The sequence below is a fragment of the Poecilia reticulata genome, chromosome 8 (genome assembly GCF_904066995.2).
Source record: "Poecilia reticulata chromosome 8, P_reticulata-male-v2, whole genome shotgun sequence".
Classification (NCBI taxonomy): Eukaryota; Metazoa; Chordata; class Actinopteri; order Cyprinodontiformes; family Poeciliidae; genus Poecilia; species Poecilia reticulata.
In genome coordinates, this window is record NC_088837.1 from 24,098,145 (window position 1) to 24,116,191 (window position 18,047).

General features: G+C 38.8%; 1 protein-coding gene across 1 annotated transcript in view; it reads right to left on the reverse strand.

Annotated features, from left to right (window-relative positions):
• cacng2a (calcium channel, voltage-dependent, gamma subunit 2a) overlaps positions 1-18,047 on the reverse strand; it is a 68,296-nt gene that overhangs the window by 33,776 nt on the left and 16,473 nt on the right. The gene's annotated exons all lie outside the window — the stretch shown is intronic.

The following is an 18,047-nucleotide window of genomic DNA, read 5'->3' on the forward strand; positions in this document are numbered from 1 at the left end:
TCGCCTAAAACTAACACAGCGATTCAGAAACACGAAGTGGACTGTACCGCCGGGCATTCTGGGTAAATACAACCAAATGCTACGGCAAAAATGGTTTGTGGTTTTTAAGCAAAGACAGAAGAGAAATCCTATAAAATCTGACTAAATCAAGGTTGCGCTTGGTGTCTTCTTCAGGTTTTCTTGTGTTTTTCTTCAGTAGTTCTTGGTGCAGCGCCCCCGCAGGTGAGGAGGGGAACAGGTTTTCCAATTAGTTTGGATGTTTTGACAGTTGGGTGCACCGATTACAATTTTCTGGTCGATCTTTAAGAAGTCAGATTTTGGCCGATGCCAATTTTTTCTTTCTGGAATGTCACAAAATATAGTTAAATGCAAATGTGTAAGTAGCTATACTTGAATGGTTGATTTGTAGACGTTTCTTGAGGTCGATAAGATCAGGGGATAAGATCGGCTTCATGTGTAAACATCAGCCGATCACCAATCTTCCAAATTTAACTAAATCAGCGCTGATAAATTAGTGCACCCCTATTTGACAGTTCAGTGTGAAAACAAACAGCTAAAGCTGAAAATATAACTAATTTTACAACTTTTGTTGCCAGTTGCACCGAGTATGAGCAACTTTAATGATTTGGAACAACGGTGTTGATAACTGAGAGACAGAAAAAGATTTGTTGGCGTTTTTTTTGCTGCTGATTGTGACTCTGTTGCCATAATACATGACGGACTCTGTAACACTGACGGTGTGTTGGTCCTGACGGCAGGTAGAAAGAAAGTGAGACTTGTCAGCTTCTTCCTGGACGCCATATGAGAGAGACATCCGGGTCAGAACTGCCCACTCATGACACGGATCAAATGGATCCACAGCTGCCACAGCTCCACACAGACAAAGGTTCTGATGAGACACAAACACGTAGGAGGCGCCTGGCGGAAAGGGGAGGGCGAAGCGGCGAGGAGGCTGCAGGGGGTCAGAAGGACTTGACTGAGTAGGAGGTGCAGTTTAAAACAGACAGAGTTCGAAACGGTTAGAGACGGAGAAGATTGGAGCTCGCTTTGGATCCGGCAGTGGGCGGCATTCTCGAAAACTTTCCTGTTGGCCACTGAGTGCGTCAGCATCCAGAGTCCCCCTCCCTTCATCCCTGCCCCCGTGTCCTCCTCTTCCTCCCACCTCCGTCCTCAGTCCCAACAGCAGCCGTTGCCATGTGGACATCAGAGAGCTTTTCGCTTCAGTTGCCATGGCGATCTCTGGGCCCGTACGAGGCAGAGGCCGACACGGACAGAGCTGCTGGTGCGTTTTTAACACCTGCATTTCCTTTTCTAATGTGCACAAAACTTTTTTGATACTCTGCAAATGTCGAAAAAACACAGTTTTGTGATCGCGGTGTTTCCTTTAAGTAGGAGAAGCGACTAAAATCACATGTGAATAAGTTTGTTCACGCTGTAAGCCTTTAAAAAACATCCTAAAACCACTTCCTGTTCATCATCTCCGCCAGCAGTAACATCCAGTTGTTGATCATGTGACTCGTGATGTGAAAAAATTTGCTTTTATTGCCGTTTTTTAAATACACTAATTTCAATACGACCGAAAAACCATCTCACCCAGCGTAAAAACTTTTTATCGAAAAACTCTTTTCAAAATTGGCGTGTTTCCATTAAACAAATGCATATTCATAATTCCAATTTGGTCAATTAAGGCAGCTAGTGAAACAAAAAGACAGTTACAAAGTCAGCCTTCTATCACCTGAAGAACATTTCCAGGATTAACTGACTAATGTTTCAACAAAATCTACAGAAACTCATCCGTTCATTAATACAGCTGATCCAGAACTCTGCTGCTGGTTCTGACTAAAACCAGGAAGACAGAGCACATCACCCAGACCTAAAGTCCTTCCACTGACAGAATAGCCTTTAAAATACTGCTGATAGTTTATAAATCTCTGAACGGCTTGGCAACACAACACATAAAAGATCTGCTGTTGTATGAACCTCCAGACCTCTCAGGTCGTCATACGTGTTCGCGTACATGAACCCCTGTGGATGGAAACGTAACGTGTTCCTGAATGTTACACGACGACAGCCTCTGGCTCCTTCTGAACCGCCTCCCAACACGAAGACAAAACTCCTAATCGCCTTATTCATCTTCATAATCTTGATATTTGTCTTAGTAATGAGCCTGCAGAGCCAGGGAGGACCTTATCGCTACGGCACAAATACTGCAAAAACACAAGTACTTACCAAGTATGTTAGTCTAGTTTCTATTGAACATGTATTAGTACACATGAAATAAGACAAAAAAAAAACTCAGAAGTAACTTTTTAACAAGTTCTAAGAGCTTGATTTAGGTTAATATTTTGCTAAAAAGTTATTTTTAGGTTAGTTTTGTCTTATTTAAGTGTGCCAAGACATTTGCACAAGAAACTAGACCAAAATACTTGGTAAAACTTTGGAGGGCTGCAGTTTTAGATCAGGCCTTAGCAAAACGTTGTGTAAAAACCTAATCAAAACGGTGGAGGAAGTCAGATATCTTTTCTCTGTAGAGACAAAATCTGTATTTTGAAAGATAAACACCAGGAGTGGAGTGAATTCACTCCATGAAAAGCGATTCCAGGAGCAGGAAGAGGCGTTTTTAGGTACGACGGCTGCTGCAGCTGCAGGTGATGATGGAGTCAGACTAAAGGAGGCGGTGAGGAGCCGTCAGCTTTCGGCTCTTTGAAAGACGACTGACAGATGTTAGACAGTCGCTTGACCTCTGATGACCTGGCACCAAGTCGGAGAGCTTTCCGTTTCAATCAGGACGTTTAAGATAACGATACCTACGGGTTTTTAAGAAAACACTCGATGCAAAGCTTGTGTTTGGATGTTATATTGATACTATTTTGGATAAGGATGTAAAATTTAACCTCCTGCACTGCAGAAACAATATTTCTAGTGCAACTATCAAGAAACTTACAAGAAACTTTTCAGCAAAAAATATGAGCTTGTTTTAAGTAAATAATTTCTTAATATTGGTTAAAAATACCTACTTCCATTGGCAGATTATTTCTCTTATAACAAGACATTTTCCCGATGTAATAAGTGAAATAATCTGCCAATGGAACTAGTACCGGTACTATGTAATAATTATTGAATATGGAGGCTCCGGACCAGAAGCTAATGCTGCTCTAACATGTTGGTAATACAAACAAAAGCTTCTAATGTTGAACCTGAAACAGTGAAAATTTCATAAAGCAAATATTTACGGCAGGAATTACCGGTCAGTTGCTCATCCATATTTACTATTCTCTTAAAGGTGACCTGTTATGTTTCCTTGAACCAGTTAGAATCGGTCTATGGTCTATACAAAACATGTTAATCACACTTTCTGCAACAAATCATTCTTAGATAATGAGACTTCAATCTGTCACTTCAGTCACTTCAGAATGAGCTGTTTTAGGGCGTCTTGTCCCTTTAAATCCAAGTAAGCTGCTGCTGGCCACGCCCCCCCCAACTCATCATTTACGTTTGCATGAAAAAATTGATTTTTGAAAAGCAGAAATGGGGCCTCCTGCACAACCAGCAATAACGCAGCAAGAGGATTCTGGATGGTCAGCCAACAACAAACACTTATCTTTTCCAGCAGCCATTGTACAGCAAATACAGCGGTAAAAACCAGCTGACGAAATGTGCTGGAGCTCCGTTTGGGTTGCTAGGTCACGGGTGGAACTCTGCTGGGCTTGCTAAGTAACGGGTGGAACTCTGCTGGAGTTGCTAGGTAACGGGTGGAACTCTGCTGGAGTTGCTAGGTAACGGGTGGAACTCTGTTGGAGTTGCTAGGTAACGGGTGGAACTCTGCCGGGGTTGCTAGGTAACGGGTGGAACTCTGCCGGGGTTGCTAGGTAACGGGTGGAACTCTGCTGGGGTTGCTAGGTAACGGGTGGAACTCTGCTGATTTGTGACGTTACATTCCGGAAGGTTTTTGAAACAGCTCATTTTCCAGATAGTGTTTTTTTTTACAATATCCGTTTACTGCTCTAATTAATTATGATACATTTAAGTTTTATTTAGCATGACTCTGTCATAGCTCACAGTTCCTTTTTTCTTTCTGAGCAAATCATCCCACCAGCTGGGGATCCGTCGTCACAGGGAGACGGAGGGGTTCCTCCTGCCTGCACCCATCTGTGCAACTCGGTGGAGTTTACAGGGAATGGTGGGATGAGATTTCCCAGTTTCAGGAACAGACGCACCAGTGAGTCACGGCAGCACAGTGCATCATGTCCTTCTGGTTCAGACTGGGTCCGGGGGGAGGAGAGGCTTTCCCGCACTGGAACCACACAGTGACAAATAACGGCAACACTTCACCGACGTGCATCACAATCATGTAATCAGCTCCGCATGGGGGAACGGCGATAAACACAGAGAATGCTGGGAAAACTGCAGCGAACCCTCATTAACAGACGGGGGACGTCTGCATGAAAACAACGATGTAAAAATAAAAGAGGAATCATCTCCGAGCAGACACTACGATGCTCACTCTGAACCGTTGACTCATTCTTGGGCTGAATGTCAAACTAATTCACTAATTAGGATGGAAACATTCAGTTCATGCTAATCCTCTGGTTGTTGCTTAAAAAGAAAAGCTGAAAATGATCTCAAAACTAAAACGTTCACTTACTGAAAACTGTAAAATTTGACCAGCAGGTCAAGAGAAAAAAAATCTGGGATATTTAGTTTTTATAGAAAATTACACAGAGTTTAGTTTCAACTAAATCTGACAGGTAGCTGCTTTTTATTGTGATTTATTCCTGATTTTCAACACAACAATGAGCATCTTTGTAGCCATTCAGGTGATGATGTGAAACAGTAATTTGAATAATAAATACGAAGCAACAGAAACCAAAGATAAAACAAAACACACAAAAAACACAGCAAATATTTCAACAAGTAACTTTTTTAGCAAGATAAAAGTCTTGATTTAGTCAATTATTCCTTAATATCGATTAAAAGAAAATACTACTGGCACATTGTTCCACTGAAAACAAGGAGAAATGTCTTATTTTAAATAATAACTGTTTTGGAACAGTTTTTATTTATTTATTTATTTATTTATTTTTTTAACCTAAAACAAGATTACATATCTTTCTAAATAGTTACTTGTAAGTTTGATTTTTAAAAAGTAAAATAAATAAAAATCAAACAAGTATCAAATTTTTTTGTAATAAAGATGTTTTTCATTGTAAATCCAAAACTTAAAAGTGATTTTGCACATTTGCTTTACAAATTATTTTAAGGTAAGTTGGACAGAAATAAATAGAAATAAATTATACAAATAAATTTAATATGAATAAATTGTTATAATAAATTAAAAGGTGATTTGTGTGAATCTCTGATAGAGCTGGTTCTACTTTTAAAGTTTGGTTATAAAAGGATACATATTTTGTATTATTAACATTTTTGATTGTAAAAAATATTGTTTCATAAACAAATTTGCATAAATCTTGAACTGCAGTTTGGGGCCACAAGAAATCAGTCCAAGGGCCACAAATGGCCCCTGAGCCACACTTTGAACACCCCTGTCCAAGATCTTGCTAAAGCTGGTAAATTAGTTTACTGAGAGATTTGCAATAGAAACTGGACCAGAAATACTCAGATTTAGTGTTTTTGCAGTGCAGTTTGAATATCAGTCATAATCGAATTCACTGCTACTGAGAAATTATTATTTTTTTGTTGCATTTTTTATTCCAGTTGGCGCCTTAAAGCTGATTCTGACTCACGCTATGTTCATATGTCAGTCTCCGCAGCGCAAACAGGATGTTTCTGTCGTCCGTCTCCAGCTAAGATCACAGGCGACGCAGGACACACTCACGCCGTGTCCTCGCAGAAACGCGGCCGCTGGCTGCCAACTGCCTGTGACATGGATGGAGGGGCGGATGGATGGATGGATGGATGGATGGATGGATGGATCACGGCCGTGTGACTGGAGGACGTGTGCGATCGTTTTTAAAGATCGAGACGGAGCGCAGACTGATTAAAACAAACAGTGACTCTGGAAGCTTAATGGGTTTAAGACCAATCTGACAAAAAACAAACATTTCCAGGGTAAGTTTGCCAAGTTTTCTCACTTTGGAGAGAAAAACAGCACAGATTAACTGAAAAAGACACGATTATGTGATGTAATTTGTTACTATTATTAATAATAACTTATGATAGTATGCTACTTTGAAGATAAACTAAAATATAACAATGTTTGATGTTTTGAAATGTATCTAACACACCTGACTGGTCCGCTAAAAAACACTAATCTATCAAAAAAAATAAATAAATCTGACAATTTCAGTAACATTAAACATATAAAATATAAGACGATCAGTAAATCATTGAGCAATTAGGAATGATAAATATTCATTACGTTGAATCAATACAAACTAATCGTGTTAAAGTAAATCACCTTAAATTAAATGCTTAAACACAATATACAGAAAAAGCTACAAATAAATGTTTCCTTTAAGTTTTCTAGCATTTAGCAAATAGAAATAATTTTGGTTATTTTAACAAACAAGAAAAGTTTCATCTGGTTTAATTTTAGACAGTGAGAAAAATGTGTATGTGTCTTATTAGGTGCATGAAAATATCTGTTTTCATCTGTAAATAACAAAACTTAGGCTTTTAATTTTAAATTGCACTTTATGACAAAATGTGCAGTTTGAATACCAAACACTTTACAAACCTTGAAAACAATTAAATTTCAAGCATTTTCAAGGTTTTCAAGCACCCTGAAATACGTGTTGCAACAATATTCTTTAGTTTGTGAGAAACCACATTTTTCTGTTTGTTCAGTCTGTATTTAAAACAGGTGACACATAATACTGTTACAATTTATTTATTTTGTTTTATTCAGCATATTATTCACATTTTAGCCCTTCATGTGGAAAGACAGTCGACTCTCATGATGCAAAAGAAAACTTGAATTTTTAAGAAAATGGTTGTTTATCAATTAAAAATTTTGAGATCAGTCAACTTTACATTAACTTGATTGATTCCTTTTTGGTATTGGCTTTTCAAAAAACACATTGTATCATTTTTTAACTACAGTTGGGGCCAAAGAAATCAGTTAAAGGGCCACAAATGGCCCCCGAGCCGCAGTTTGGACATCCAAATATGTAAACAATTAATTCTTTCAAATCATTTGCAGAATGGCAGAGTGTTTTTTTTTTTTTGTTGTGACTTGATTTTAGTCTCCATGTTTGATGGTTTTCACAGACGTGAAGAGCGACTTCGTCTTCCTCCCCTCAGTGTGAATAATTCCAAACACGTCTTCCTGCTCCTGAAACTGCGCGCCTCAGCAGCACCTTTTAGATAAGGTTTTTCAGAAAAGATAAAGTCTCTCTGGAGATAAAAGTGGCAAAAAGGCCAAACTCAGCGCAGCACTTTACAGGAAGTGAGGTAAATGCAGTTATGTACGGCAGGGATGAACATAACGCCGGCTGAAGTTATTCTGTTACAAAATCACATGATTCAGATGGACTGATACGGCAGGCCGTTTTAACATATAATCAGTTTCACCACACTTACATTCCACATATATAACATTTGTTTTTAACTAGATGTATTACTAAACTAGGAAATCTCTAAATATATTTTGAATAGACAGAATATCTATTTGAGAAATATCTACATTCTGACTAGCATGGATGATGCTGATTTACTGCTAAGTAGCGTGGTTAATTCAAGATGTTTACAATGAATTTCTAACTACCTGAAACGTGTATTTCAGCAATTAACAATTAAATTATGACTACATATGAAGTACAAAAGAACATGTTTGAGAAGCAGAAGTGGAGCCTACTGAACAACCAACAAGAATGCAGCAAGTCAACAACAGAAGGTTTGCCTTTTCCAGCAGCCATTGTACAGCGCAAAGACATGCTGGAGCTCCACTGGGGTTGCTAAGTGATGGGCGGAACTCTGCTGGGGTTGCTAGGTAACGGGCTGACTTGGGTGGAGTTGCTAGGTGCGCTGCACAAACAAAATGATTTACCAACTATTTCTGGTCTAGTTTCTAGAGCAAATATCTTAGTACATTTGAAATAAGACAAAACTAACTTAGAAGTGACTTTTAAGCAAGAAATATGAGCTTGTTTTAACTAAATATGTCCTTAATATTTAATCTGCCAGTGGAACAAAAACTTTTTCATGAATATTAAGAAATTATTGACTTAAAACAAGCTTCTATATCTTTACTCAGTTTTTCAAGTGTAGTAAGACATTTGCACTTGAAACTGGACAAAAAATACTTGGTAAGGATTTGTGTTTTTGGAGTGTGACGGGCAATTACTGCTGATTTATGACGTTACATTCTGGAAGTTTTTTTTAAATGGCCCATTTTCCAATTGTCTAAAATTATGAACTTTTTTCCAAAAACAAACCCAAGTGTGAAATTTTTAAGCTTTTAGGCTGTTTGTAGAAGCAATAGAAACCAGTGGTGGAGAAAGTACTCAAAAAATTTACTTAAGTAAAAGTACAAATACACAGTCAAAAATGTACTTAAGTAAAAGTCAAAGTACCACATTAACATTTACTTAAGTAAAAGTAAAAAAGTCCTGGCTTTTAAAAATACTTAAGTATTAAAAGTAAAAGTACTCGCTGAATGCATTACCTAATCGCTAATATCATTAAGTGTACCGATCGTATTTAATTTTAATACATCAGAAATGTGCCATTTTAATTAACACTACCACAGATTAAACATGTTTTTATTTTGTTTATTCTCTGTAACAGTTTAGACTTAGATATGTGATTCTATGCATCATAATTTCAGGGATGGAAACATTTGTCTCCTGTCCTAACATAGCATGAACTTCATTAGTCACATTTATTTAGAAAGAAATCTAACTGAAAGGGGATGTAAAGAAGGTGCGGGCGAGGTGGAGGACATGCAACCAAGGAGCCATGTAGCAGAGTTGTACTCAAGACCACCGAACCCAAGACCAAGACCAGCGCCCCGCGCTAAATGACACAATAACATTAAGTTTACCTATCAAAATTGGTTTTCAGATTGATCTGAAAGATCCACATTCCCATAAAAAACACCTAGATATTAAATACTTAGAGCTGAAATATATTTAACCAGTATCAATTAAAACTCACTTCATTCTGTTTTGCTTTCATCGCTGTGCTACAATCCGCAGAGGTCTCCTGCTATTCCTAGAAAAATAACGCCCTGGGCGGTTGCCCATATTGCATATGTCAGAAACCACAACTGAAACATCGCAATTAACGGTAAATAACGTTCAACTATGAACACTGTCCAACGGCGCAACAAGTAACTAAGCAGATGTTTGCCACCATGACAGGAGACGAAATCAATCAATGAGCAATGAGCATGCTCTGTGTTCATACGTTCAACTTTTACTCATTCAGCGATTAAATGAATGTCTATATATATATATATATATATATATATCCATCCATCCATCCATTTTCTTGCACCCTTTTTCCCTCAGTGGGTCGGGAGGGGTGCTGGTGCCCATCTCCAGCCAACGTTTCGGGCGAGAGGCGGGGTACACCCTGGACAGGTCGCCAGTCTGTCACAGGGCAACACAGAGACACACAGGACACACAACCATGCACACACACACACTCACACATAGGGGCAATTTGGAGAGGCCAATTAACCTGACAGTCATGTTTTTGGACTGTGGAAGGAAACCGGAGTACCCGGAGAAAACCCACGCATGCACAGGGAGAACATGCAAACTCCATGCAGAAAGACCCCAGGCCGGGAATCGAACCCAGAACCTTCTTGCTGCAAGGCAACAGCTCTACCAACTACGCCACTGTGCAGCCCCTATATATATATATATATATATAATATATATATAATATATATATATATATATATATATAATATATATATATATATATATATGAACGGCTCTCAGTGAGGCTTCAGTCCTTAGGATCCGTCCAGAAGAATCAGATCGTTCCTGAATGTCATATCACTATATTGCAGACTTTGGTCACAGCGTTGTCCCATATATGCGACACCTCAGTCAACACCTCCACACAATAATTCAGCGCATGAGTGACAACCTTTTTTCATCAGATGCAACATGTGTCTCAGTACAGCTAGCTTTGCTAGCACAGATCTTACCTTTCTTTAAGCTTTCCTTCCAAGTGACGCTAAAAGTTGGACGAAGTCCCACCGTCTGTGAAAGCGAAGCGCTGCTGATTTTACATGTCGCCATATCAATTTATGCAGCGCTATTATATTATAGACAAACATCTCCTCCCGCTCAGAGGAAACCACTGCGCATGTCTGGAGCTCCGAGTGCGAGTAAAGGTGGAGGCGATGGGTGACAACAGACACTAAGTCACGTTATTGCTGGGATTTTACGGCGCCACCTTAAGTCCCTGAACTTCACATTTTAACGGAAGAAAAGAGCAACGCGACTTGGATGTAACGAGTAACGCGACACTTTTGTAGAAATGTAGTGAAGTAGAAAGTACAGATACTTACTGTAAAATGTAGTGAAGTAAAAGTAGAAAGTCCCCATTATTAAATCTACTTAAGTAAAGTACAGATACACGAAAACTGTACTTAAGTACAGTAACGAAGTACTTGTACTTCGTTACTTCCCACCACTGATAGAAACCATATGGAAGTACAAAAATGTAAAAAATGTAGAAATAACAGACTTAAATTACCATGTGGGAAAGTCAAAATTCATTTTTAGGATTCTAGAACAGGGATGTTCAAAGTGTGGCATGTGGGCCATTTCCAGCCCTCTGGATGATTTTGTTTGTACTACAATTCAAGAATAGAAAGAATTCACAACTAATTTGAAATTTTTTGGAGAGGTTAATTACAGCAACCCTACAAGACCTTGTTTATATTTTGGAATAACAATGAGTAACCAATTCCTTTCCTAACAAAATTAGACTACTTTGCTCTCTTAAAATATTGTGCATTTACACTATTATTGAACAGATGTCTAAGATGTCTTATGTAAAAAAAAACCTTTTAATTAAAAAAGTGGCTCTTGAGTTCTCCCAACTTAACAATTTTGGTCCTAATGGCAAAAAGTTTGGACACCTCTGATATGGAATGTATTTACGGACAGTGAGATGAAACTGATTGTATGCCAAGACGGCCTGCCATACTCTGATCAATACCTATGAGCCACAGGGTGTGATGTCATCAGTGGAGCGGCTCCGTGACTGATGACTCCACATATCGGAGGTTTTCTAGTGAAGCTGAGATAACGGTGTGGAATCAGAAATTTCATCCTCACACGGTGAAAGTCACCTTCTGTTCAACGGCGAAGCTCAGCGACTCGCTGCTGCCGTAACGAACTGAACCGGTTCATCGCCTGAGCGCTGAAATACCGACTGCGTCACTTTAGTTTCAGATTTCAGAACATTTCAAACTCTGAGCTGAAGAGATTGCAAGAAAAAGTGGAAGGAGAGAGGAGAGAGAATCCACAATGGGGCTTCCTTCCTTCCTTCCTTCCTTCCTTCCTTCCTTCCTTCCTTCTTTCCTTCTTTCCTTCCTTCCTTCCTTCCTTCCTTCCTTCCTTCCTTCCTTCCTTGTCTCTCCATACATATTTTCCACGAGTGATCTGCGCCATCTTGGTAGGCAAACGCATGTGCAATGCATAGCGGACTGACAGCTTCAAGAATAAAAAAATAAAATATGTGAACGCTCTTGACTGATCTGTGAGAGAAAGATACATGAACAAAATGGCTGCTGTCAGGATCGACCCGTATGAGACGGAGAATAAAAATGCCAGACAATGTGGAGAAGCTGCCTCCGATCTTATTTCTATAGTTAACTACCTGGTGAACATGAAGAGTGGAGAGGCTTCACAGCCTGAAATCCATGGATGCACACAATCAATGATTAAACAGATTGTAAGGACCGTTTGTGTGAATATCGAGGCTCTGGAGACTGGCAGAATAAATACATGTAGCAACAAACACATAGGCTACATGTCTGTCTTAGCTAGCAGATAAAATTAGCTAAGCTAACTTTGCTAGTTCAGCAGTAAGTACTACAGTAAATCACTGATAGTGCTCAAAAATTGTGATCCAGCAATACCTGTAAAGTATTTTGTTTAGAAATTAGAAAGTTCAAAGCTTGTGGCTTGCTTACTGTTGTCATAGCAACTCCATAGCAACCGTCTGTCAGTTACAAAATTCACGGAAATGCGACGTCACATTAGAACTACGCAAGTAGACGGTTGAATGAAACATGATTTTTGCCCTCATTTTGTGGAAAATCAGGAGATTTTAAATAAACTTTAAGAAATAAACGTTCTTAGAAACTTTCTTGAAGTGGTTAAATGCCCCGGTCCCCACAGCCTCCTCCCATTGCTCTGCCCATGGCAGAATGATTAATTTGTGGCTATTGATTCCTCCTCCTGTGTGGGAGACAGAGATCGAGAGGGCGAGGCAGCGTGAGAGAGGGTCAGAGAAGCACGAAGGAGTGGAGCAGCTCGGAGCGGGATGAGAGGTGGAGGTGTGCTGGGGGGAAGCATTCGGTATTCAGCGTGGCGTCTCTCTGCAGATCTTTTTTTTTTTTTTCTTCTTTCTAATCTTTAATGTAGAAAAAAAAGCCGATGGTTGCAGTATGGATGCGTCAAGCCACCTCCTCTTGGTCTCTCTCCTGTTCGGTTCCCGATTAGGAATTCACTGAGTGTCCGCATGTCATCTGTTGACCTGCTGCAGCAAGGCATGCTGGGAGGAGGAAGAGGAGGAGGAGGAGGAAGAGGGGACGGATGGAGGCAGGCGTTTGTTCATTTTACTGTTTCAGTATGTTTATTTAAACGCTGCCGGCTTGTTGGTGCTCACATCCCTTCCTCGTCTTCCTCATCTTCCTCGTCTCACAGTCTGATAGAAGACGACCTGCGAGAGGATTAGGGCCACTGAGCGAAAAATCTGACTTTAATCGCATAATTCTGAGTTTAATGAAAGTAAAGAAGCAGAATTTTGAGTTTCAAGTAAGAATTCCAAGAAAAACATTAAAGAATAGAGTTTAAAGTCAGAATTCTGAGAACCAAGAAAAATTAAATGAGAAACAAAATTTAGAATTCTGACAAAAAAAGTCAATTCTGAGATTAAAGACAGAAAGTCAGAATAGCAAGAAAAACATAAAAAATTTAAAGTCAGAAAACAAAGAAAAATGTCAGAAATTTAAGACTCCTGAGATTGAAGTCAGATTAAACGAGAAAAAAGTCAGAATTATGAGAAAATTTTAAATTTTTTGTTTAAAATCAGAATTTTGAGAACAAAGACAATTCTGAGATTAAAGTCAGAATTCCGAGAAAAACGTAAAAATTTTGAGCTTAAAGTCAGAATTCTTAAAGAAAATGTAAAAAATGTGAAATTTACGTCTGAATTCTGAGATTAAAGTCACAATTCTGAAAAAAAAAAAAATTCTAAGAAAAACGTAAAAAGTTTGGGATAAAAATCAGAATTCTTAGATTTTTTTTTCCCAGTGGCCCTAATCCCCTTCCGTACTCGTCCCTCCCTTTAATCTTCGGTTCCTCACGCCGCTGCTGCCAGCCTCTGCAGCCAGCCTCTGCAGCCTCGGAGAAGCAAAGTTAGCAGGTCGGGTTGTGGAAGATGACAGGCTGTCTGATCGCCACTTAATCCTGCTGGATTATCGTTTTAATTAAGCCAGCACGCGGCGAGCGTTTGCTCTGACGAGCCAGACTCTCTGCGAACTACGAGAACGTTTCTGAAGGATGTTTGGAAAAGATCAGCAGTCTGACGAGCAGAAGACACAGAGTCAACGAATGGAGACAGAAATGAAAGAAAAAAAATATAAATCTGCTAAATATTTGCATTTTCTCCAGTTTACAAACATTTAATGAAATAAATTTGAGGTATAGATGATGATGACAAGCTGAGCTGAGAAATCCAAACAAAGTTCCCAGAATTGAGGTAAATACAACAATATTTAGTGACACATTCACTGTAAAACATCTGACGGTGATTTAACTTGAAAACAAAGCTTGACAATAAAGTTCATCTAAGTTGTTTAAACTTTTTTTAAATCCTGACAGATTAAAAATCCTCAGATGTGAGTTATTATAATCCAATATTGTAATTTACACCAGAAATTATTTCACATTATGCAAGAAAAATGCTACATCTACATTTTTGTGTTGTTTTCACTCACATTATCAAGTTAAAAAAACTACTTGTTAGGAAAATGTAAATAAATTATTGATTTCATGAATAATATATTATATTTTTTACATTATACTGAGTTTTGTTTTCAGATTTGCAAACTGACTGATTAATTTTACAGAACAGTTTCCTTAAGAATTAGAGGTGTGCCGATCGATCGGCCACCGATCATAATCGGCCGATTTCCGTGAAAAAGTGTTTGATCGGTGATCGTCGATCACGGTCTCTTGTTGCCGATCACACAAACCGATCACCTGCATCTCATTTCGCAGCCTGCCTGTGCAGCTGGTCTCCTCTTTCCTTCTCTCTGCACAAACGCGCAGCAACAAATCCTAAGCGATGTGTAACTATAACGCACTGAGTGAATGGGGACGTTTGCGTGTTGCAGCGGAAAATTGAAGCACATCAAAATGCATCAACACGACGAAGCTAATACAACATAAAAACAAAGCCATATTTGACGGAGTTTGGCTACATCGAGGCTCACTGCAGTAAAAAAGACATATGGAGGATCCGATAGCAGGTAAAGCATCGCACAGCTACAAACACTGACCCGGATTAGCATGACGGTCAGAAAGCTAAACAAATAACCCACAAAATTATTTAAGTCTTGGAGCTGCAATGTAAGACGCTGGTTCTGCTCTCGCTGTTGAACCGCTGCTACGCTACAGGTAGTAATATTTCACAGACGGAGCGCCGCTTCTGCTCCACCTGGTAGTGACTCTCACACCGAACCTCTGCTTAAAGCTGCAGCATCTAACCTAAAAAAATACATTTTACATACGTATTAAAACTTTCGCTGTCCTAACATGAGACAGATAATCTCAAAAAAATAATCGATCTCCTCCCTGCTCTGCATAATTACTCTGCTCAGTCAGAAACAGCCACTCAGAACTAGCAGTAATCAGCTAGCCGCCATGCTAACAGGAAGTTTTCATTCAGTAACTCTGGATTGTTTATTGTAATGGATCCTGTTTTTGCCTTTGAATGTTAAGTTTTATACTTGAATTTTTTTAGCAATGTTGAGAGGTTTTATTTTGGCTCTTTGCATTATTTAGCCTCTTCAGAGCCTTCATATGTTTTCAGTCTGTTAAAGATAATATTACCGATAGTACAATTTGCAGAATGCCTGTTTTGTTTTTTTCTTGGAAAAAGTTATTAAAAACAAGTTTTTGTCTAAATTAAGGAGAATTTATGGTTCCTTTTTCCACATAATGTAACCGTAGTGCTTTTGATTAAAAAAATATTATGTGATCGGTATCGGCAGGAAAAAACCTCTATTAAAACCTCTATCACTATTAAAAACACATAATTGACAATGTATTAATAAAAAGTTAACAACTTTCTAGTTTAAGTTCATCTTATATCTTTCACAAATTCATACACTTAAGCTCAAAATAAAAAACTTGGAGTATTTATTTATTTGTATAAAAGTTAGGAGGCACAACTACATATAAAAATTCGAAACATAAAGTTGAATGGAAATGTTGGTATTTTAATAACGAAGCTGGCAGTAATTCATAATAAAATAAAATAAAATAAAATAAGGCCCAAAATCAGTGTCTTTAAATATAAAACGTATGAAACTTTAACAGAAACTGGAGGTCTGTGGTGACTTTTTGGTTAAAATATTTTTGTTTTTCATTCATTGGGAAGAAAATCCAGAAATTTTTACTCAAGTAGGAGCAGAAATACTTCATAAAAAATTACTCAGGTAAAAGTAAAAATACTCCTAAAAGTAAATTTTGTTCAAAAAAGTTACTCATGTAGATAGTTACTACCCAGCTCTGGTCCAGATGACCGCGTTTTTGTAAATAAATAAAAATAATCTTTAGGGGCGTTTTTTTTTTTTTTTAATTGACAGTAAATTTGACAATAATTCAGGTTTTTTTGCTCGTAAATCAGCTTTAAATGCAATTGATAAGAATATGTGCCATTCTATACACAAACAGAAATGCACTTCTGCTTGTTTTCCCACTTCAAATATATCTGAAAACTCACATTTGTTGGGTTTTTATTCGGAGAAATAGTTTTTAAATAATGGGGAGAAGTTATTTCCAGGGTTTTAGTTGTGTTTATCGGCGCAGCGCGGTGTGAAAACAGTGAGCGGTGTAAGGAGCTCTGTGGGCAAATAAAAGATTCATTTTCACAACTTGTCCACGCAGTCACCCAAAGGACCGGCAGGGAACCGCGGCGGCGACGTGAGGAAGAGCACAGCGACATGCGTGTGTGTGTGTGTGTGTGTGTGTGTGTGTGTGTGTGTGTGTGTGTGTGCGCGCGCGCGCTGCACAGCGTTGATTTCCAGGTGAAAGTGTGTTTGTGTGTGACTCTTCTCACCCGGCGCCGGCTGTGTTTCACGCCGCTGTGATCATGAGAGACACGCCGTCCTGGAAAGCGATCTGAGGGAGCGGAGAGGAGCCACGCTGCGTTTCATTAAAAATTCATCCGCATCCTTACTGCTCTCCAAGAGACGGAGACACGATGAGGAGCGCTCACCTTACACGCATGCGCAGTCACAGAGGCACGGCAGAGAGAGGGAGGCGGGGGAAGGGAGCAAAGCGGATCGGAGGAAATGACGTCACGGCGCCTCGGCGGACTCAGCAACACTTAGCATGAATTAAATGGATAACCAGATGGTAACTAGTTCCGTTTACTCAGATTACGTTTACTTGAGTAATTGTTTTGAAGAAGCACGGGGTCTCTGTGGGACGTTTCCACGGCGGGAGGAAACGGAGCGGAGCTGCGAGGTTTAAATAAACTTTCCACTGAAAATCACTTTAACATGGAAACCCAGCATCTTCAGTGGTTCATTGGATTAAATCTGAATTCAAATTTAACTTGAAATGATGATCAGGTTATCTAAATAAGATTTATTTGCACAGATTTGGGTATAACTAGTTATATTTACTCAAAAAATCTACTTGAGTAACTTTTTTTTTTTTATGTAGCTACTTTTAGGAGTATTTTTACTACGCTGTACTTTCTACTGTTACTTGAGTACTTTCGTTATGAAGTATCGCTACTCTTATTTGAGTAAATTTCTGGATTCTTTACCCACTGAATGTAAAACAAACACAAATTCAACAGACACACACCTGCAGTTTTAGTTAAAGTTTCATAAGTTTTTTATTGAAAGAAACTGATTTGGGGGGAAAAAAATTCTGCCTGATTTTATTTTTGTCACTTATATTAATTATTGTATTTTTTTTTAGCAGAAAGCAACTGCTTAAAACAAAAAAACAAATAAATTGCTTAACATCATGTGAAAAGCTCAGTCTTTTCTGCGTAACGTCAACACAGTGTAGAGATGATCTGGTGATTGAAAATATATATATTTTTTACAGATTTCGTATCAGTGAAGCTAAAACTGCGACTTGAGAAGTTTTGGGTAGAACATATTCATCTCAAATGCAAAATGTGTGTATTTTTTTGAACAGTTTTGGCTTAATTTCTTCTCTGAATGTGTTGTTGTTTCAGTAAATTTCCTTTTTAAAAGTCTGTTTACTCCATTTAACGCTTAAACTAAATGATAAATTATTTGGTGATTGTTTCAATAATCGACTAATCGTTTCAGCCTTAATCCAGTTCCTAATATTAAGTCTCTGCGGTTGGACATGAGTCACAGGAACCCGGATGTCAGAAGGTTTCTGCGTCACGCAGCCAGTCTGTGTAACTTAACAACCTTTAGCCTCTTCCTCCGTCGCCAGCCTCGTGTGTTTTGGAGCGGCGCGGCGTTCAGCAGCCTCTCTGGCAGACCCAGTCTCATTACGACTGTTTGTTTTCCCAACAGCACCATTTGCTGTGGCAGTGGGGTCTGCCAGCCCAGTAAATACTCGCTCTGCAGCGCAGCAAAAGCAGCCAGTCTGAGCAGCGTCACACGA